The 22,613-nt window shown below is 55.8% G+C and overlaps 2 long non-coding RNA genes across 4 annotated transcripts; one reads left to right on the top strand and one right to left on the bottom strand.

Annotated features, from left to right (window-relative positions):
- The first annotated feature begins 166 nt into the window (after positions 1–166).
- LOC119515878 lies at positions 167–21,670 on the top strand. Of its 3 annotated transcripts, XR_005213165.1 has the most exons (6): positions 167–594; positions 715–779; positions 17,481–18,060; positions 18,182–18,310; positions 18,387–20,329; positions 20,744–21,670. It is a non-coding gene; the product is annotated as an uncharacterized LOC119515878 (long non-coding RNA). The 3 variants fall into 3 exon arrangements; XR_005213166.1 differs by having other exon boundaries at positions 167–779; positions 21,117–21,670; XR_005213167.1 differs by lacking the exons at positions 167–594; positions 715–779 and adding an exon at positions 2,897–3,607.
- On the bottom strand, positions 16,590–19,958 carry LOC119515879. Its single transcript, XR_005213168.1, has 3 exons — positions 19,573–19,958; positions 18,169–18,263; positions 16,590–18,034 (listed from the first exon to the last, which is right to left on the bottom strand). It is a non-coding gene; the product is annotated as an uncharacterized LOC119515879 (long non-coding RNA).
- Positions 21,671–22,613: the final 943 nt, after the last annotated feature.

Genomic DNA, 22,613 nt, shown 5'->3' with positions numbered 1-22,613 from the left:
GCCCCCGCGCGCCCCGGGCGCGCCCACTAGAGCTGACAGCTGCGGGAGCGCGCGGCGGGGGCGGGAGAGGGCGGGGCGAGGGCTGCAGGGGCCGGGGCGGGGAGGTTCCCGCCGCGCGCTCCTTCCGCTCCTTCGGTGTTACCGCCCTGGAAGCGGAGAAGCCGGAGGTGAAGTCCACGCCTCTGGCCACACGGCGAGTGGGTTTCGAACTGACTCGGGATTCGAACCCCGGCGCGGTGGGACCGAGGCGCCGCGGGCGGGGAGCGGGGCCTGGGCGAAGGTCACTGCCCGCCTCGGTCTGGCTCCCAGATCGCGCCGGGAGCGCCGCCCTGGGGCTGCCCCGGGGAAGGGGGACGCGCGGGCGCCGGGGCGCGCAGGGCGCACGGGGAGGGCCGCGCCTCGTCCGGGGAACCTGCGGGTTTCCCAGCTGCTGCCTTTTTCGATTCAGCGATCCTCTTTCCTCCGTCCGCAGCGTCACGGGGGCGGGAGGGGGCTACCCGGCCCTCCCAGCCGCGCGGGAAGGCTGAGTTCCTTCAGGCCCGCGCTGCGACCTGGAGCCGCTGCTTAGCTCTCTGAGCCCCAGCGGCCTCTGCTGTGAGTTGGGGGCTGTTGAAACAGTAGATGAAGTAAGCCCGGCAGGCCGGAGTCTGGCCCGTGGGAGGCTCGGTCAGCTGGGATTGCAACAGGGGCCCACGTTTTTCTTTTCGGTTTCAGAAATGAATTTATTTTTGAAGAAGTCTACAAAACTCACCCTTGTGTGTGTGTCGGAGATGAACTGGGTAAGGGAAGAGTGACCCAGCCATGGCAGCCTGCAGTGGTGGGGCAGGGAGGTGGGGAGGGTGGCTGGCCCCTTCCTCTGTGTGTTTATCTGTGTGTGTGTGGGGGGGGGGCTCCCAGAAGAGAAGAGAAGGAGGTGCTGGGGCTTTTGGGAGAATGTCTGCACACCCCTACAGTTATTTGTGAAATAGCCTTCCTTCCTTCAGGGGGTGGGGTTACGTCCACTCGCTTGGGGTCCCGTGTTGTCATCAGGGGCTCGAGTCTGTCTCCTGCAAGCGTCCCCACCCAGGCAAGGCTCCCTTCCCTGGCACTGCCTTTTAAAACACAAAACCACCAACTGTTGTTTCCGAGTGAAGATGGCCCCACCCCAAGGATGAGGAAGTGCTCTGTGTGGAAGAGAGGCTTGGGGAGCTGCAGGGAGGGGTTGGGAGCAGGCTATGCAAATATTGCCCCCAAGAGGGAGGGGAATCTGAGCCACTCTGTGGACCTGGCCTCAGGTGTCCACCTGCCCCAGCAGCAGTTCCCACGGTCAGCACTGCCCAAAGATGCCGTTTGGAGGTAGTGAGCTCCCTGTCACTGGAGGAGTGTGAGTGGAAGCTGGCTGGTCTTCCAGTGGAGATGCCATAGGAGCACTTCAAAAGTCAGAGTAAAGTGGTGGGGTACAAGAGCAACACCCCCAAAATCAGTAGTGTTTCTATACATAGATAATAAACAATTGGAAGAAGAAATTAGAAAAAAAAAATTCTATTTACAACAGCAACAAAAAGAATCAAATATCTGGGAATAAATCTAACCAAAGATGTAAAGGACTTGGACATAAGTCAAAGAAGACTTAAATAAATCAAAGGACATTCTGTGTTGATGGATTGGAACACTAAATATTGTTAAGATGTCAGTTCTATCCAAAGCAATTTACAGGTTCAATGCAATCCCAATAAAAATTCCAGCACCTTCTTTGCAAAAATGGAAAAGCCAATCATCAAATTCATATGGAAGGGTAAGGGGCCCCAAATAGCCAAAGCGATCTTGAAAAAGAACAAAGTTGGAGGACTCATGTTTCATCATCTTACAACTTCTTACAAAGCCACGGTAATCAAAAGAGCATGGCTCTGGCACAAGGACAGACATACAGACTAATGGAATCAAATTGAGAGCTCAGAAATCATCCCTCACATTTACGGCCAGCTGATTATTTACAAGGGGCCAAAGACCTCTAAGTTGGTAAAGAATGGCCTGTGCTGGGAACACTGGATCTCCATTTGCAAAAGATGGAAAGTGGACCCCTACCTCACACCATATACAAAAGCCAAAGACCTAAATATAAGAGCCAGAACTACAAAACTCCTAGAAGAAAACCTAGGGAAGCATCTTCAGGACCTTTTGTTAGGCAATGGTTTCTTAGACTTTACACCCAAGCAACAGAAGAAAAAATAGATAAATAGGATCTCATGAAAATAAAAAACCTTTGTTCATCAGAGGACTTTATAAAGAAAATAAAGCCACATCCTACATAGTGGAAGAAAATATTTAGAAACTACATATCCAATAAGAGTTCAATATCCTGAATATGTAAAGAAATCCTTCATCGCAGCAACAAAAAGACAAATAAACCAATTAAAAAATGGGCAAAGAACTTTAATACATATTTCTCCAAGGAAGACATACAAATGACCAAAAAGCACATGAAAAGATGCTCAACATCATTAGTCATTAGGGAAGCGCAAATCAAAACCACAGCGAGATACCATTTCACACCCACTAGAATGGCTGTTATTTGAAAAATGGAAAATTACGAGTGTTGGAAAGAATGTGGAAAAGCAGGAACACACTCATTGTTGGTGGGAAGGTGAAATGGTGCCGCTGCTGTGGAAGGCAGTTTGGCGGTTTTTCGGGAACTAGGTATAGAATCACCATACGGCCCGGCAATCCCTCTACTACGTATGGACCCAGAAGAGGTGCAAGCAGGGACTCGAGCAGATATTTTCACACTGACGTTCATAGCGGCATTATTCACAACTGTCAAAGGATGAAAGCAACCCAAGTATCCATCAACCGATGAATGGATAAACAAAATGTGGTGTATACATACGATGGAATATTATTCAGGTGTAAAAAGGAATGAAGTTTTGATACATGTGACAACATGGATGAACCTGGAAGACATCAGGTTGAATGAAATAAGCAAGACACAAAAGGACAAATACTGTATCATCTCACTGATGTGTAATAACTAGAATAAGCAAACGTATAGATTCAGGCTCTAGAATATGATTACCAGTTATGGGAACAAGTAGCCAAAGCTTAAAATGAATAAAACAAAACAAAACCAAAAAGTCAGAAGCAGAATTGGTCTCAGTGTTTCCCAAAGTTCGTTTTAGAGTATATTCCCTGAACTAAAATTTACACAACTATTTTTCCTTTAAACAAGTTACTAAAAGAATAAATTTATTCTGAAAAAGGTAAATCAGTGTCAATTACCATAGAGAGGTTCATAAAAAATCAGATAAGAGAAAACAAAAAGTGCTATTAAATTCTGGCCAAGCGTTGCTGCCTGCTGGGGAGCCGAGAGCTGCTCTCTGCTGGTTTGCAAAGGGCTTTGGCCTCAGCAAGGGGTCGGAGGCCAGAGGAGGGAGGAGAGAGCCGGCTGTCTTGTTTCCCCTGTCGCTCCAAGTCCCGTGTCCGGCGCTGCCTCCGCCGCCCGCATCCCCTGTCAGGCCCCTCCTGCCCCTGGGGGAGGCTGGCCCGGAGGCCCCGGGCAGCTCGGGGATGGCCCTTCCCCCGACCCCCCACCGGGACTTCTGCAGCCCTCAGTCCCGACAGGATTTGAAAGGTAAATCGGGAGCAAACATTTCAGGCTCGTTAATGCAAAACGCAGGCCTGGGGGGAGGGGGCATGGACCCCGAGACACCTGCCGCCGGGGCTGGCCGTGGCCTGGACGGGGCCGGACGGGACCCAGACCGCAGACGCCGCTCTGGGGTGGGCCAAGGGCTGTGCCTAGAGCCCACTGTGTCCTCGCTCTTGGCGGGGGGCCGGGGGTCACCTGCGGAGCACTGCTGTGTTTTGGAACAAGGGCAGCCCAGGGATGTGCCCTGGAACATTCTGAACTCAATAAATTCTTTCCCAGAGGGGATTATTTTGGAGAGGAAGTAATTAAAAGAGAGGAAGAAGCCAAATCCACTGGCTGCCCCGGGGCCCTGCGGGGCTCCCGGCCGCGAGTTGGGGCATCTGTGCGAGACGGCCTTGCTGCCCTTTCCGTGGACGGTTACTTTCCTCTGACTCGGTTGCTGGAGGCGCCCCGAGCAACGGGGGTGCAGACGGCTCCTTTCCCCGCGCAGACCGCTGCTGGCTTCGTGGAGGTTGTCACCTGGGGACTCCCGTCGCTTAAACTCAGAAGAGACGCAGAGAGAGCAAGGGAGCCGCCTGCTCTGCGCGGTGGAAAGGGTTAACGGCCAAGCTGGAAATGCCCCCTCCTGCCCCTCCCTGGGTGGTCCCCAGAACCCCACTCCTGCCTCTATGTCCAGTGGTTATACTCAGAAACAACCTGGAGTGGTTATTCCTTGCACAATTGCTTATTCAAAGAGTACTTAGAATTTCATATCACGTGCTGCTTTGTGGTCATTTCTATTTTGGTGAGTTATGCATCTATATTACTGGAATTGTTTGAAATTGCCAACGTTCTTCCTTTTTTTGACTTAAAAAAAAAAGGTAATTTTAACCTAATTGACAGAAAGTCTCAGAAGGGTGAAAACATGGGGAGCAAAGCCTCCGGCCGTGACTGCCCAGTTCAGGTCCCAGAGAAAGTTTTTTTTTAAAAAGATGTTTAAAGTTAGGATTTTGCTGAAGCTTAAGGGGGCAAAGGGTCGAGATGAAACATAGCTCTGTGTCCTCGATGTTAGAGTATCAGAGCGAGAGCAGGTTAGACCAAGTGCTGTATTCCAATGAGGACTTATTAGTGGGTCACAGTCGGGTGTGGGCTGCCCCCCGATACACAGCTTATGGGGTGTCCCAGGGAGAGACTCAGCCTGGGGGCGGCCAGTCTTCTCAGAGGGCAGAGCTGGACCCAGGGTTATGCTGTCAGATGGAACTGGGGGGCTTCTTTGGTAACAAGAGTCCATGGATGGCAAAAAGCATTTTCTGTCCTCAAAACTGTAATTTCACCCAAGGGGAAGAGAAGCCCTTGGAGCAGAGCTGTCCCTGGGGGCCTCAGGCTGGGCTGTGGGGCTGGAGGGCTGCACACAGGCCGGCCACCTGCGGGCCAAGGCCTCCGACCCTTGGTTACCTCCCTGAGCCTCAGTTTCCTGTGGGAGCCCCGGGAGATAGCGGCAACTTCTCCCGTGAGCGCTCGGCCACTGGGGTCTGCGACGCTGTCATTCCCAGGCCGCGTTGCTCTCCTCACCCCCCGATGCGGGCCGCGGCTGTGGTCTTATAGGGCTGGGAAGCCGCCGACTCGGAACACAGCCGTGGGCAGAGCGTGGGGAGGCCCCCAGGCCAGCGGGCGGCCATCCTCCTCTCTCTCTGGGTCTCCCAGGGAGACCGAGTCTCAGCTCAGTTGTCTGCTTTGGGAACCCTGGTGCATGTAAAAGTAGTTGCCAGGAACCTGGTTCTGTTGTGCTGCTTCCAAAGTGCTGGGGGACAGAGGGGGGCTCCCCGGGGTTACAGGAGAAGTCACACGTGGACAGTGTGGCGTTTACACATGGGTGCAGACGCCCCATTGGGCGGCCGTGATGGGAGAACGGGGAGCGTCTTCGCGGGCACATGGTTTCAGGCGTGTTGTGTGGGCAACAGCTCGGGCTTCTGAGTCTGGGCAGGGAGGTATCATCTTCTCTCTAGAAACTTCCGTCAGTGCTTAGAGCAGGATGTTAGAGATGAGTTTGGGCAGGAAAGGAGACGGTGTCTGGGATTCCCTGCCTAGCCAGGCAGCTCGTGGGCTCTGTGCACAGGATTTGGGGAGACTTGGGGGCCCCAAGGATGGGCAGGCCTGGTGCACGGAGAGAAGCCCACCCCCCACTGGGGGCCGCAAGCCTGGGCATCATGGCAGCTGGTAGAGGGGTGCCCAGTCCCCCACCTGCAGAGCTCTGTCCAGACACGGGGACTTGGCTGCACACCCAAGAGCCCGCAGGGCAGCCCGACACCGCCCGGCACTTCCCGGCAAAGGGTAATTTGGATCTCATGATTGGTTCATGTGTGTGGCCTTCCTGCCCGGCTTTCATAACAAGGCCGGTGGCTTTGCCAGCTGGAACTGCCCAGGCCCTCCATTGCCCACCCTGCTGGCCCGGGGAGCAGGTGGGAGCGGAAGGTTCGCTTGGCCGGGGTCTCGCATTCTGGAAGGACCGTGGGTTAGTTAAATTACCTGTTACCTTTGCATAAAACTATGCACGCAGTCGCTGGACCCAGGACAAGGCCGACAGACGGGCCTCGGAGCCGGGCTTGGCTCTCGCCCGCTCCCACCTCACCTGTGATTATCCTGTAATTATCTTTGACTAGCATAATTATGTTGCCTCGAGGGTTTTTCGGTTGTTAAAAACATTAATTTTTGCTAAATGAAAACTTTCAAAATGCCCGTCATCATTGGTGACCCTGCCCTGGTGTTTCGGCTTCTGTTGTTTCATCAGGAAGCTCAGTGAGCGCCGGTGTCCAGGCCCTGCCCTCGGGGTCTCAGTCCCCCAAGCCCCCACCTCCCCAGGAGCTGGACAAGCAGGGCCCCTCTGCTCCAGGGGCTGGTGGGGCCATGTGTCTTCTTTCTTTTAGACCCTGAGTGCCTGGAGGTGGGATCCCCTCTGCACCCCATCCCTCATGAGTCAGGCCTCTGGGCTCCCCAAGGCCCCTAGGCCCTGCCCACCACTGCTTGGACGCCTTCTGGGGAGTGGGCTCCCCCAAGGCCGCCCCAGCCTGCCCAGTTGGCCAGGCCACCACAGGGTCAGTTGTCAGGAGAAGCCAGAGGATGTGAACGCAGCACGGCAGCCGGGAGACCTTAGAAGTCTGTGGACGTGTTGCCACCTGGAGCCTGGTGGCATTTCATTTTCCCCATCACGGAGTTTAAATGTGATTATCTGGCTCGATAGAAGAGGCCTCAGTGTTCTGTTCCAGCACCAGGAACATGGAGATCTGAGGGGATTTGAGAAGCCGCCTCAATTTCCTGTCCCGGCCGACGTGTTCCTTCAGGAAGTGGGGTGGCTCGTGGCCCTGCCAGCGCCTGAGGGTGTCCGGGCCACTCGGGGACAGGCCCCGTGTGCAGCAGGCCCCAGCACCACCCCGGCCACCCCAGCCTCTCCCTCTTGACCCGTCACTGCCCCCCTGTGCTGGCTCTGTGGCCGGAAACGTGTCCCCTGAATGGGCAGCGCCCCGCGGAGGCCCGTCTGAGCCTGGGCCCGCCCAGCGCAGTGCCTGTGACAGTCCCCTCTGCACCCCATTCTGTGCAGACCCCCACACCTTAAGAGGCAGGATCCCCACAGCCCGCTGCCCCACCTTCCACCTCCTTGCCCGGCTCCTCAGCTCCGTCAGGCGCACCCCCTTCCCCTCTGTCCCCTTCTCCCCATGTTTCCGGGGAGCAGCGCCCCTCTTTCCAGGACCCTCTTCTCATTCCCCCACGGGGACTGCGGGGACCCTGGCCTGCTCCCTCTTGGCATCTCCACCTGACCCAGGGCCCCGCACCCAGGCACCCCCCAGGGTTTCCACGCAGCGCCTGACAGAACTTTCCAGACGGCAGTCAGACAACGCCACCCCTGCTGAGCGGCTCCTGTGGCCCCTCGGACAGGACCCCACCTGCAGGACGAGCCCCCCTTCCTCGCCCCCACCCCGCTCTCCCTGCCTCGGTCACCCTGGGCCCCCCGTTCCTGGCCCCATGCCTGCCCCCTCGTCCACGCGGACCACGCATGCGGCCCCCCAGTGCCCCTCGTCTGCACCCTGGGAAATGGCCCCGGTCCCCAGAAGGAGTTGGGAAAGTGCCCAGGCCTTGGGGGTTGGAGAGAAAGGTCCCGTCCCCCCTGCTTCCCAACCTTTGCTGGAACAATCTGGTGCTTCTGAAATGTGAAGCGCACGTGGCCCCTGACCCAGCCCCCTGGAAACAGCCTGGGTGTCCGTTGGTAGGGGATGGCTGGACGGACTGGGGGGGACGCATGGTGGGGGTCCTGCAGCCGTCAGACGGGGTGGAGAGGGCTCAGAACTGGGGGGTGTCAACCTGCATCGTTACTAAGAGGGCATGTCATACAGGATCGTGGGGCCCCACAAATGGGGGGGCCCTGCAAAGGGGGGAAGGAACCCACAAAGAGGGAGAGGACCCTGCAAAGTGGGGAGGACCCCACAAAGAGGTAGAGGACCCCACAAAGGGGGAGGGTTTCACAAAGGGGGGGCCCTGTAAAGGGGGTGTTCCAGTTTGCTAATGCTGCCGTTTGCAAAATAACAGAAAATGGATTGACTTTTACAAAGGGCGTTTATTTGGTTACAAAGTTACAGTCTGAAGGCCATGAAAGTGTCCAAATGGAGGCATCAACACAAGCGCACCTTCACCAAAGGGAGGCCAATGGCGTCCAGGAAACCTGTCAGCCAGGAAGGCGCGTGGCCGGCGTCTGCCGATCCCAGGGTGTGTCCCGGCTCCTCTCTCAGCCCCTGTGTTCTTCAAAGTGTCCTTCTCAGGGGCAGCAGCTCCTCCTGTCTGTGGACACTCCTGTGGGACCCCAGTGATTCAATCAACACCCACCCTGCATGGGCGGGGCAACACCTCCCTGGAAACCATCCAATCGAAGGTCTCGCCCACAGTTGATTGAGTCACATCTCCATGGAAACCCTCAATCAATAGGTTCCAACCTAACCAACGCTGATATGTCTGCACCCACAAGATTGCATCAAAGAGCATGGCGTTTTGGGGGACATAACACATCCGGACTGGCATGGGAGTAATGTCAGCTTCCAGCAGTGGCGACCCTGACGGGTGGGGGAAGCGGGGAAGGACCAGCTCTGCTCTGATCCCCAGCTTGTCCTCTGAGCCTGTCCGACTCCGCCTTGGGAACTCCAAGGAGAAGAGCCTTGCTCCAGAGGCGAGCTGCACCCCGGGGCTGGGGGTTGGGGGGTTGGCGCCGGCTCCCTGGGTGGCCTCGCCCCCGTGGCTCCAGCACCCTCCCCACCATCACCCCCAGGCATGTCTCTTCCTGAGTCCCCCGGCTGGGCCCCCTGGGCATCAGTCCGCACCTCAGGAAGGAAGCTCAGCCCGTCCTCTGGCCCCAGCCCCTGACCCTGCAGCTCTGCTCTGCCGAGCCCCCTCCTCACTGCCTCTGTGTCTATCCCCCCAACTGCCGCTCCCCCTCCCCCCCACTCCTTCCCATGCCACCTCCTCCTGGTTCAGGTCCCTCACGTCTTGTGACCCCAGCTCCACACGTGGCCCCCACCAGCCCCACACCCACAGAAGGATGCCCCTCCCCTTCCAGTACTGGGACCCCCAGAGAAGGCTTACTGTGGGGAGACCCTGGCAGTTTCCACACTGGCCATGTGGGTGGGTGGGTGGGGTACAGCCCCCAGGGGAAGGGGCCACATCGGATCACAGGGAGCCACGCAAAGTAACACAGAAAGCCACTGATGGGGGCACTGGGGGTGAGGGAGGGGGTCCCGGGTCTGACGGCGACCCCCATGCACCCCGGGGCCCGTGCTGATCTGGGCTGCCCCCCTTCCCCTGCTTCTCCCTTCCTTCTGGGGGTGCCCGGCACCCACGGGGGACCCAGCCACTGCCCCTGCCCCACCTCTCCCTATTTCCTTAACCTGGAAGCCCCCCACCCCCGCCTGGTGGGGCCCCCCTCGAGTCCCCAGGAAAGTGTCTTTCCTGCCCGTCTGAGCTGCGGCCCCTCGGGTTCAGCCTTTGCTCCGGCACCGGTTGGGACGGGTCCCTGTCTGCGGCCCAGGCCTAGCCAGGCCCTGCTCGCCACGCAGGAGGCCGCGATTCTCACAAGCGGCGTGGGCCAGCCGGGCAGGAAGCCCAGCACCGCCAGCTGCCCGAGGGCGCCCGGCCCCCGGCTCTGTCCGCCCTGCGCCGCCCACGCTGCCTGGGGGTGCCGACAGGTGAGCCCACCACGCCAGGCAGTTTGGCAGCCTCTTTACATGCACTTTACACTTACACGTCCTTTATAACCCAGCAAACCCACGCCAAGAAAAACAAAAAGTTACGTAACATGAATGTTTATACTGGCCTTACTCGAAGTTGCCGAAAGCTGGAAGTGACCCACATGCCCTTCCCGAGAAGGCTGGACGAACCGGGCCGCGCCTGCGAGTGGGTCCCACCCGGCGGCGTCTGTTAGCTTGGCATCCTACAAAGCCACAGCCAGGGCGACTACGCCAGAGAAAGAAACAAAAGGCATGCAAATTGGAAAGGAAGAGGGAAACTATCTCTATCTGCAGATGAGAAGATCTTATGTAGAAAACCATGAGGAATCCACACACACAAAAAAACTGTTAGAGTTAATGAATTCAGCAAAGTTGCATGATACAAAATGAAAACGCAAAAAGCAGTTGTTTTTCTAAACACCAGCAATGAATGATCCAAAAAAGGAAATTAAGAAAACAATTCCAATTCCAATTGTATTAAAAAAAAAATTACTCAGAATAAATTTAACCAAGGACGCATGAGATTCGTGGACTGAAAACTGCAAAACCTTGCTGAAAGAAATTAAGGAAGACCAAATAAATAGAAAGACAGCCTGTGTTCATGGATGGGGAGACACTGTATCTTCAAGATGGCAACACTACCCAAAGCAACCTTCAGACCTGATGCAATCCCTATCAAAATCTCAAAGCAGTTTTGCAGAAATGGAAAAACCTATCCCCATACCCTTTGGAGTCAATGGACCCAGAATACTCAAAACAGTCTTGAAAAAGAACAGAGTTTGAAGACCCACAGTCTTGATTTAAAGCTTACTACAAAGCTACTGTGATCAAAACCGTGTGGTGCTGACATAAGGACAGACTGTGAACCAGTGGGAGAAAACTGAAGGCCCAGAAATAAACCTAAACATCTACGGCCAAGTGACGTTCAACAAGACCATTCAATGAGGAAAAGATGGTTTTTTTCAACAAATGGGGCTGGGAAAACGATATCCATGCACAAAAGAATACAGTTGGATCTCTACCTCACACCATATACTAACATTAACTCAAAATGGACCAGGTGTGACTATGGTTTGTAAATTTTCTTTTGGTATAGTAGGAGTATATTGGAAGGAATGAAGTTATTTCAGGATATTTGTTTTTCCCATTGCTTTGCTTTGTTTTGTTTGGAAATGTTTTTTTATTTGATGAAGTAATTAAAAAAAAACAATTTTAATGTATCTTTCCAGTCCATTTTCTTTATAATTGCACATATATTTGTTCCACGGGAAATTAATAAGTATGTAATTGAAAAAATTACATAAATGGTATTGCACATGAAGAAAAATATAGGACCAAAGACCTAAATTTAAGCATGAGCATCAAAAGAAAATATAGAAAAATTGGACTTCATGAAAATTAAAAACTTTTGTGCATCAAGGAACATTATGAAGAAAGTGAAAAGACAATTGCAGAATGGAAGAAAGTATTTGGAAACTGTGTATCTGATAAGGGTTTAATATCCAGAACAGATGAAGAACTGCTGCAACTCAACAAGACATTAAGAAATGAGCAAAGAACTGAATAGCCACTTCTCCAAAGAAGATTTTCAAATGGCCGAGAAGTATACGAAAAGTTGCTCAACCTCATTAACCATTGGGGAAATGCAATTCAAAACCACGAGATACCATCTCCCACTCACTAGAATGGCTATTAATAAAAAAAAATGGAAAATTACAAGTGTTGGAGAGGATGTAGAGAAATAGGAACCTTTGGCACAGTTGGTGGGTGGGATATATTGTAGTTCTCTGTGTTTTTTTTTATTGTAAGGAAGTTTGAAATTATATCAAAATAAAAAGTTTAAAAATGCATCTAGATTAGAAAGGAAAAAAAAAATACCTATCTTTATTCCCAGGTGGCATGATCTTATATCTAGAAAATCCTGCGAAATAAAAAAAAACCCTCTAAGATCTCAGCAGGTGCAGGATACAAGATGAACATACTAAAGTCAGTTGCATTTCTATCCACTAACAATAAACAAGCCAAAAGTAAAATTAAGAAATCAATTTTATTTAAGATAGCACCAAGAAGAATAAAAATTTAGGAATAAAGTTAACAAAATAAAACTTGTACACTGAAAACTACTATACAACATTGTTAAAATAAATTGAAGAAGTTATAAATAAATGGAAAGGCAGCCGGGTCATGGATCAGAAGACTTAATATTTGTTCAGATGGCAAAACACCCCAAATGGATCTACAAGTAGGGCACAAACCCAACAAAAATCCCAGCTAGCTTTTTTTTTTGGGGGGGGTAGAAATTGATAAGCTCATCCTAAAATTCATTTGGGAATGAAACAACCCACAGTAGTCAAATAATCTTGAAATAGATCAAAATGTATCATAGACCCAAATTTGAGAGTTAAACTATAAAACTGTTGCATAAAAATTTAGGAGTAAATCTTCAGGACTTTGGAATAGACAGTGGTTTCTTCATTGTGTCACTAAGCACAGAAGTCACAGAGTAAAACAAAACACATAGATTGGATTCCATGAAAATTTAAAGCCTGTGTGCTTTAAAAGAACACCATTAAAAAAGTGAAAAGACAAGCAGAGAATGGGAGGAAAATTTTGCTAATGAAATATCTGATAAGGGACTTGTAACTAGAATAAAAACTCTTAAAATTCAACAATAAAAAGACAAATAATCCAATATAAAATGGGCAGGGGATCTGATTAGACATTTCTCTAAGGAAAATACACATATAGCCAGTAATGACGCGGAAAGATGCCTGGCACCATTAGCCATTAGGACGATGCAAATCAAAACCACAAAGAGACACTTTGCCCCTGTGGAGACGGCCAGAGTGAAAAAGGCAGACGCTGGGGAGGATGTGAGAAACTGGAACCCCCTCCATGGCTGATGGGAAGGGAAAATGGTGCAGCCCCTTGGAAGGACATCCCGGCAGTTCCTGAAGATGTTGAACGCGGTCACCCCATCGCCCGGCAGTCTACTCCCAGGCACATACCCAGGAGAAAATGGAAATGTGCATCCACATGAAACCTGTAGGCAAGTGTTCAGAGCAGTTTTAGTCACTGTGGGTAAAAGAGGAAACAACCAAACAGTCACTGTGTGATGACTAGATAAGCAAACCGCTGTAGACCGCACAGCGGAATGTTTTTCGGCCACGTAGAAGGAAGGAAGCCCTGACACACGCTACGACAGGCACGGACCTTGGAAACGAGATGCTCAGTGAAGATACCAGACTCCAAAGCCACATATTGTCTGACTCTGTCGACACGATGTGTACCAAGAGGCCGATCAATAGACCCAGGACGAGGACCAGCGGTGCCCAGGCCTGGGGTGGGGCGTGGGGTGTGATCGCCAACAGACTTGGGTTTCTTTGGGGTCTGATGAAAATGTCTCAACTTAGGTTGCTGTGATGGCTGCAAACCTCTGTAACTACACTAAAAGTCACAGAACTGTAGGCTTTAGATAGATGATTTATACGGTATGTGAATTATATCTCAATAAAACAGTTGTAAAATGTTTATAGGGTAACCAGTAAAATAAATGGTTACGGAATAACTTCCAAACCAGAAGAGTGACTAAAGACCTTAGTCAGTCCAAACTAAATCAAAAGGGATTACAAATAAAGAACGGACAACTGGAGATAAGCATGTGGCGTAGACAGTGGAAACGCACGTAGAGTCTCAATGAGGTATGTGCCGAGGGACCCAGCCCCGACAGGAAGTGGTTGCGCTGGGCTTCCGAAATCAAGCAATGATATTTACTGAGAAGACTGATGCCTCAGGGCATAGAAAAACCAAACATAAAAGATATCAAAATGTCCACCAGGTGTATCTTGAGCAATGAAAACATGTGGTCTGATGACACTGGGGGAACCAGTCTTTAAGCAAACAAGTGCTATTCGAGATTAAGTGGACCACCTCATAATGATAAAAAGTTTAATGTCAGAGTGCAGGCTCCAGGGGTGGGGGTGGGGAGTCACTGATGGGTGCAGGGTTTCTTTTTGGGGTGATGAGAATGTTTGGGGAATACACAGCAATGATGGCTGCAAAATGGTGAATGTAATTCGTGACTCGAATTGCACATGTGAAAATGGTTGAAATGGCCCAATTTATGAGGTGTCTACTTTATCACCCCCAAACACACAAAACCATAGGGCCAGCGCACGGAGCGGTGCTGCCAGGGCTGGGGTGGGCTGGGCAGGGCTTCCGGCTGGTGGACACTGCGAGTCGCGAGCGCAGGTCGCTGTGTGTGGGTCAAAGCCCGCGGGAGCGCTGGCTCGAGCGGGTGAGCTCCATGTGACACTGACCCTCCTCTCCCACTGGTCTAGAGGGGCCTGCATGGCCTCGAGTGGGGAGGGGCCCCGGGACACTCAGGGGTGACCCTGGTGAGGCTCCGCACCTGGGGGTTCCTTCCTTGCAATGAAGTTAGTTGTTGCACGGACCCCTCAGAGCCGCTGGGGTGACATGAGAGAGCGTCCAGCCCCACTGTGGGGGGCCCTTTACCAGGCCGGAGCAGAGAAGGGGCTCCCCTGGGAGCTCGGGGGAAACAGGACAGGCTGCTGAGGAAGTCCAACGGGGCCGAGGACAGAGGCACTGGGGGTGGGGGGTTCTGCTGGGTTGGGGGGAAAGCGCCTGACAGCCCCAGGCCCGGAGGGACGCAGGGGGCGGCTGGAGTGAGCGGGGGGGCCGAGGGGTCCTGAGGTGGGTGTTGCTGTCTCGGGGGCACCTGCGGATCTCGCGCTGGGTGGGGTTCAGGGCTGCAGACTTCGCGCTTGGCTGGGCGGGGGGGGCTGCTGCCGGGCCTGGCGACCCAGCTCCCAGCGGCGCGTGACTCGCGGCCAGTTGCCTGAGATCAGGGAAACGGGAAACCCCGGGTGCTAGTAAATACTTCCGTCACCCTCACGGATGACGGCCTCCGAGTGGCCTGGGAGGGGTTATTCCCTCGGTCCGGCCTGTAAGCCTCGCATCCGGGGTCCCTGTCCTGGGGTGCCCCTCCTGCTGGCCACTCCTAGGAGTTAGCTTGGAGCACTGAACCCTGTCCACACAGAGCCGTCTACACGGGGCGAGGTCCCCCTCGCCTTGTGGGCGCATGGTGACGACAACGACGATGACGACGATGACGATGATGACGACAACAACGATGATGGTGGTGGTGACGGTGACCACCGAGTGTGGGGCCCCCCCACAGCCCGAGTCCCCCCAGCACGCGGTCAGGGGCCGACTGTTCTCCAAGGGGCAGGAGAGGCCCCGGGAGACTGTGAACTGGCCTGGGGGCTGATTAGAGGGGCGTGTGGGGAGGTTGCTCTGAGAGCCGCACAGAGGGGGCTGACAGGGCGAGAGGGGCAGTGGGGAGGGAGGGGGACCAGGAGGGGACCAGGGAGTCCGGGGGGACAGGGTGGTGGAGGGGCCACTGGGGTGTCTGGGAGGTGCGCCCCAGACTGGCTTCCAGCCCAGAGGCAGTGGGCGAGGGGAGGGTCGGCTGTGAGGGGAGGGAGACGGAGCCAGCAGGTGGGGGGGAATGGGGGGAGTGTCGGGCTTGGCTCCGAAGGTCTCTGGAGCCAGTGGGACCTCCAGCAGGGGCTGGGCCAGCAGCGGGGCACCCACTGTGGTTGGGGGACCACAGGGCTGGAGGCCGTGGGGAGTCCTGGGTGGTGATTCAGTGGTGTCATCAGAAAACAAGGCCTGGAGGCTCAGGGTAGGGGGTAGGGGTGGGGGGGGGCGCAGGCTGCGGCGGGAGGGGGCACCGACGCTGCTGCCCGTGACCTGGGGGCATCCAGTGGCCCCCAGGAACCGCAGGGAAGTCTGCGCGCCTCTCCCAGATGTCCTCTCCTGGGGTGAAGCCGCAGAGAGCCCGGGACCCCCAGCCTGGGGACAGAGCCCCGGGAAGCAGGGAGGGCAAGGCCCGAGCCTGGGGGCTGGGGGTGTTGGCTGCAGAGCCCCTGAGGTCCGCAAGCCCCTCGCGATTCCTGAGGGCTCTGGGCAGTTCATAGCCCTTCCCCAGCCTCAGTTTCCTCACTTCTAAAGCGACAGAATTGAACCCTTACCCAGGAAGGCAGAGAGAAGCAGAACTGCTGTGGTGGTGTGTGTGCAGGGTTGGGGGCTGTTTCCCCACCTGCAGCCCCTCCCCTGACACCCCTCGACTCACCCCAGGCTCTGCCAGACCCCGTCTGACAGCCAGGGCCCCGAGGTGCCATGAAGGGGTGGGTGCCTTAAGGGGGGCCAGGCCGATGGGGGCAGGAGGGGGCTGGCGCCATCACACCATGTAACTGCCGTCACCCCTTGGGCTCCTTGCTCTGAACCAACCATCTCTGAGCAGCCCCTGCGTGACCCAAACTCAACTTGGCGGCTTCACTGTGCGAAGGCCCGTCCGGCTCGAGGCGGTGTAGGGTGGGCGCAGAGGCCTCTCACGGCCAAGTTGCCTTGGGTGCCCATGGCTGCCCCCACTTCCCCGAGACCGTCTCCCAGACTCTGGGGCTCACGGCCCGACAGCACCCCCACGTGCACCGTGCCATGCCGGGAGGGTGCCTGGGTGGCCCACACCCTGGGCAGGGCCGGGCCGGCGTGAAAGGTTCTTGCCAGGACTGGCTTTGGCCTTGCGGCCCTGGCCTACAGGAAGGAGGCTGCCCTGGGGTTTACTGTTCCTCGTGTTTCATGGTTTGTCTTGGGTTTGGGGCACGTTAAAGGATAAACTGAAGGATGGAAAACAACGGGAATTTCATTGTGCTTGGTGGGGTGGTTGACACCATTCCCGGTGATGTCACCACCATTCCTGGTGACTCTGATGACTGGAAAATGCTCCTTGGAGGCCTGGCGGCCCGCAAATGCCCCTGGCCTGCACTTGCTCTCCTGCTGCCCGGGACAGTGGCCTTGCCGGGCTGGGCGGGCAGAACCATGGGTCCCGTTGCCTGGGACTGCGGAGATGGCTTGTAATTAAAGCTGAGCTCCTAGGCAGGTGTTTGCATGGACACTTCCTTTACCTCGATTTCAGGTGAGGGGCGCAGAGGCTGGGGCACCCCCCCCAGTGGCCCCATCTGGGGAGCTTCTGCCATTGTGTCCTGTTTGGTGTTTCTGGCAGAGTTGTTGCCGGAGCTAGTCCACGTGTGAGGCCCCGCTTCCCCTGGGTCTTGCCTGATGATGGTTTGATGTGTCCTCTCGGGTACCGGATTCTGGGGAAATCTGCTCTTCCTGGTGGAACTAGCCGAGTGCGGCTGGATAGTCATTTCTCTCATTTGGTATTTGGATAACAAGGATAAAAGCATCCTTTAAAAATATCCCAATACAGAATCGGGGCTGGGTTAGTGGCGCTTCTGGGGTTGTTGTGTTCTGAGGTGTAGCACTCAGAAAAGAGCAGGTTATGCTGCGTAACAAACAGGTCCAAGGACCCAGCAAGCACATGAGCGCCATCGGGAGGCGCTGAAAGGTGTCACCGGGGCGGGGGGTGGGCTGAGCCCTGCACAGAGTCCAAAGGCTCCCACCCGATGCTTTCCATTGGCCGAAGAAGCCACGTGGGCACTGCCACCCCCTGGGTGCCCTGAAGGGAGGGGGAGCAATTGGGACATGGATCAGCCTAAAACTTCTTTCTTTTTTGCTTGGGTTTGGCTCAGGTTTCACCTCCGGAAAGCTGGACCCAGCTCTGCTGAACAGCCTGTCAGTCCCGCCCTGCACCAGAGCCCTACGGGGCCTCATTCCTGGCCTATGTTTGCAGATCCATCCTTCCCAACAAAAGGCACTCACCCCCCATCAGACCCCTCCAAGGGTGAAAACAACTTAACCCTTCACTCTCTCCCACCTGCGGCCAGGATGCTGAGCCTCCCCCAGAGAGCTCTGTCCCTTGTCGCTGCCACGCGTGTGTCCAGAGACCCACATGGTATGAGCGGTGGGGGCAGGGCTGGGGGCTGGAGCGCTGTTCGGTTCACCCCAGCGGGGGTGCACCCCCAGCCCCGGCAGCCGCCGCCCCCACCCACGGCCTCCGCCGAGCTGCCCTGGGTCACGCTCCAGCTTCTGCTGCTCCGGTGGCGGCGGCTTCCGGCCGGGCAGGAACATTTCTGGTTGAAGTGCAGGAACTATGTATCCTTCCGGCCCCTCGAGAGGAGTGTCAGCTCCGGAAAATTACCAGGCCAGGAAGCACTTTTGAGAGCGAACTTTCCCCATTTGGCTTCTGCATGTGAGGAAACGCTAGATGAGGTGCTTACTTTTATTAGAATTGCCCTCCTGCTTCCCTGGCAGCCTGGAAAGCCCCGGACCAGCCTCCCCACGAGGCTGGGCAGGTGGCATGTGAGACGAGAGCCTTACCTCTTTGTGGCAGGTGCAGGCCCTGAGCTGGGCATAAGGAGACACAGGGACACCTTCCAGCAAGCACAGCCGCACTCAACCACTGCCTGAAACGACTGCAACGGGTCTTATGAGTCAGAGCCCCTCCCCCAGCCCTCCCCAGGTAAACCTCTTTTCAAAGCACCTGAAAACCAGGTAAATCCCGTGCAGGGCAGATTAAATACCAGTCAAATCATTAGGGCAGAAAACACAATGGCCACCAGCCTGTGGTGCCCAGGGCAGGTCTTCAGCTCTGGACTTGCACAGGTGAGCCCGTCCCTCCCTGATGTGCACAGGTGAGCACCTCCCTCCACGATCTGCACAGGTGAGCCCCCCTCCCCAACCTGCACAAGTGAGCCCCTCCCTCCCTGAACTGCACAGCTTTAGGTTTTTTGACTGGGAAGAGATCAAAGCTCAATTGGAGAGAGTTTTACTGTAGCCACGGACAGGCAGCTGAAGCCTGAGTGGCAACAGCCCAAACAAAAGTGGGAGTAGCTTTATGGCTTTTGGGAGGGGGTGTTGGTGCCGGAAGGGGCAGGTCCTGAGCTCCAGACCTGCACAGGTGAGCCGTTCCCTCCCTGAATTGCACAGGTGAGCCCCTCCCTCCCCGACCTGCACAGGTAAGCTTTCATGTCCGTAGCCTTCGTGGAACCTGAGTGTTTGTCTCTCCCCTCACTGCCTGCACGCAGAGCCCCTGTGTGGCTGGAGGATGGAATTTCACTCCCCTCCAAGTCCATCCCTGTTGCTGCTTTGGGGAGTCCATCAGTTCTGTGTCAAACACACAGCAGTGCACATATTTACGCACCATCATTCCCCAAGGAGGGACCCTTCAGAAAGTCATGAATGCTCAGCTCTGGGTGAAGCACATAAAGCTTTATTAATGGATCCAAGGATGAGCCAACCAGCCCGACGGGGCTCACCGAGGTGGAGGGAAGCCACGTGCAAGGCGGCTGCTGAAAGTGCAGAGCCTGTTGACAACAATTATTAACTGTGCAGCTTTGGCGGTGCTTCCGGACAGAAGACTTTGCTCCTGAGAGCACGGGGGAAGGACTGGAAACCCGGGCCCCAGTGCCTGCTCGGCTCAGACCCGTGGCAGGTTGAGCACCCCAAGAACCATGGCCACAGCCCCTCACGGCCTGTCCTTGCTGCTCCCCCACTAGCTGGAGGCCTTCCTGGAGGAGGCTGCATAGAGGGCAGCACCCGGCCGCCAGCCCCCATGACCCAGTGCCCGCTGCCAGGGCCAGCACACAGGCAGCAGCCGGGCGAGGGTCCGTGAGCCAACACGACAACGTGGCGGAGCAGCAGGAAAGGCAGGGGTGGGGTCGGCGTCCCGGCTGGTGCTCGGGTTTAAAAACCGACCAGACGGCCTCACCGTCCTGCACTGACCTTCAGTGACTCGCTGGCCTCGTGCAACACCTGTGCTCCCGTCCCTGGCGTTTCCTGCGGCTGCTGTAACAGGCCACCACCATCACGGCGGCGTCGGACAACCCACACCTATCCCTTAAGGTTCTGGGCGCCAAAGTCCAACACGGGCCCCACTGGGCGGAAGCTGGGTGTGGCCACTGCTCGGGCAGCTGTGCTCCTCGCCCGTCCCCTCCCTGGGTCACCGGGCAGCCACTGCTGACCTCACACTCCCTCCTTCGTAACCCAGTCCTCTCCGCCTCCCAGTCCTCAACCTCGTCACGGGTTCCGGGGACCAGGACAGGACCTGCTGCCCCTCCACCCCTGCCCCGAGGTCTGTCCTCTCTGTGCCTCTGCCAGGCGGCGTCTGTTCTGGAAGCTTTCCACCCAGCTCTCGTCTCCTGCCCTCAGGGTCCCAGCCCATCGTCCCTCTCACGGAGCAGCCCTCACTGGCCACTGCGGGCTGCACCCTTCAGCCCCCGCCCCCGAGGCACCCCTGCTGGTTTATTATCCAGCCCCTACCCCAGGCAAGGGGCTGCGCTGTCTCTGTCTCCCCAAGTGTTATCTGTGGCCCACAAGGTGAGGTTTCACAAATTTGGCTTAGGATGAAAGAAGGGACGCCCATTTCACAGGCTGGACACCAGGCACCAGGACCCCTGCCAGCAAGTGGTAGCCGGGGTCTGCACCCAGGTTTCCTGGGCCTTGAGCACCAGCCCAGACCCCTGCTCACCCCACACGGCCTGTGAGTCCACAGGGGGACCTGGGGGTGGGACCATGGGTGGGGCCTGCACCCAGCCCCCCATGAGGACCCAGGCCACCTGTGAGGACCCCAGCCCCCATGAGGGCCCAGGGCACCTACAAAGACTCCAGACCCCTGCCAGGCCCTGGCCGGACCCTCACTCCTCCTGCCCCCAGCTCTTGAGGGTCGGGTTGCCCACGTTTCCAGGAGGGGAGACGATAGCCACACGTCACGGCAGGCCCTGGGGCAGGGGTCCCCACATTGGTGAACATGGCTGCTGTGCAGTCCCCACCTTCTTCTTTCACCCGCCGGGCCCCTGAGCTGCGCCTCTGCGCTGTTGGGGATGCATCGGGGCCCTTCGAGGTGCCCGCAACAGGGTCGTTGGCCACAGCCTGGCCCCGCGCAACCTGTGTTTAGGAGGGACTGGCCTCGCCTCCGGAACCAGGCCCGAGCCTCACTGCGGGTCTGGGGCCTTCCCCGAGGCTAGACCTGAGGGTGCGTGGACCCCACCCAGGTGGGGGGTTGTGAGCAGCCGTGCAGGGGTGCGGTGGCGGGAAAGGCCGGCACACGGGAAGGAGGGGAGCAGGGCCAGCACCCCTGAGGAGAGCTGCGCATGCAGAATAGGGCTCCCGGGGGGTGTGCAGGGTTCTCTAGGGAAACGTTTCTGAGGCAGGTGGTGCGGGGAGTGCAGCTCAAACAGGTGCCCCCTCTGCGGCAGGACGTGACAGGCCCCAGGGCGGCCGAGGCCCTCTGAGCTCAGAGGCTACCCCCACCTGTGGGTTGCCTGCAGGTGCGGCTGCAGGGTTGCAGCCTCTGACCCCAGCTCCCTGCTCCCGGGGCCACGCTGAGCCACGGGAGCCACATGGAGCCACAGGAGCCACGCAGAGCCACGCAGAGCCACGCTGAGATACGCGGAGCCACGGGAGCCATGCGGAGCCACAGGAGCCACACGGAGCTACGCTGAGACACGCGGAGCCACGGGAGCCATGCAGAGCCACTCGAGCCATGCGGCAGCTGCCACCCGCCCCAGGCTCAGAGCAGCTGAGATGTGGCCAGGGCCACCGAGGAACTTTTACCTTTACTTGATTTAAGTTTTAAAACTGAACCCAGTTCAGTGATCAGAAACTTCAGTGTGTTTAAAACAACTTAGGCATGTGAATGTACATTTTCAATTGTGAATTTTGTGAAATCTACAAATCAAATATTTCTGATAAAAATTTTGTCTGAATCGAGGTATGCTGGAGGTGTAAAATACACACCTTACTTCAGTCACTTAGAAAAAAATAAACCCTCTCATTAACAGTTTCTTACATTGATTATACTTATATGAAGTGATAATATTTTGATTATATTGGGTTAATTAAATATGTTATTAAAATTAATGTCACGTGTTTTTTTGGCCTTTTTTATGTGCCTATTGGAAACTTTAAACTGGGTGGCTTCATTATATTTTTGTTCGGCTGTGTTGTTTTAGATGCACAAAAACCTAAAATCAAAACAAACAGGCAAAACTGGGTTTTAGTGCCCCACTCTGAAAGGGCGGCTGCTGACCAGCCAACTCGGTCATCGCAAGTGCCATCATGAGTGTGAGTGCGTGTGGCGGGTGTGAGTGTGTAGTGGGTGTGGTCTGCTGGGTGTGTATACACATATTTGAGGTGTGGGAGTGTGCACAAGTGGGTGAGCAGGTGATCTCTTGATGGGTGTGTGTGTATTGTGTGGTGGTGTGAGTGTGCATGAGTGTGCACGGGTGGGTGAGCAGGTAGTTTGCTGAAGGGTGTGAGTGTGTGTGTGATGTGAGTGTGCACAAGTGCATGAATGTGGGTGTGAGTGGGTGAGCAGGTAGTCTGCTGATGGGTATGTGTCCATGTGATGGTGTGAGTGTGCACGATTGTGCATGAGTGGGTGAGCTGTCTGGAGTGATGGCTCACCTGGAGAGGCTGTGCCCGCCCTGGAAGGGACCCTCCGGATGAGCCAGTGGGAGCCTGTCCTGCAGGGGGAGCGGCCGGAGCCCACTGGCCTCCTTTGGTGGGGAGGGGGCTTGGCCGGGGCGGCAGGGGTCCTAGTTTCTGCCTGGCATGGCCCAGCCGGGGAGCTTTCTGTCGGGGCGCCCCCATCAGCCCCTGCGGGGTCGGGCCTGGGTGAGTCCTCTGCAGGGGGCAGGACCCCAGCCGGAAGCTCCTTCTGGGAGGGGCCTGGCAGGCGCTGGGCCCTGGGCTTTGCGCTTACAACTCCTCTCGGCCCTGGCCCCTCACGTCAGAGGACATTCCTCTGGCCCCACAAGCACAAT

The sequence above is a fragment of the Choloepus didactylus genome, chromosome 19 (assembly GCF_015220235.1).
Source record: "Choloepus didactylus isolate mChoDid1 chromosome 19, mChoDid1.pri, whole genome shotgun sequence".
In the NCBI taxonomy this organism is placed as follows: Eukaryota; Metazoa; Chordata; class Mammalia; order Pilosa; family Megalonychidae; genus Choloepus; species Choloepus didactylus.
This window is presented reverse-complemented; position numbering and strand designations above follow the sequence as displayed.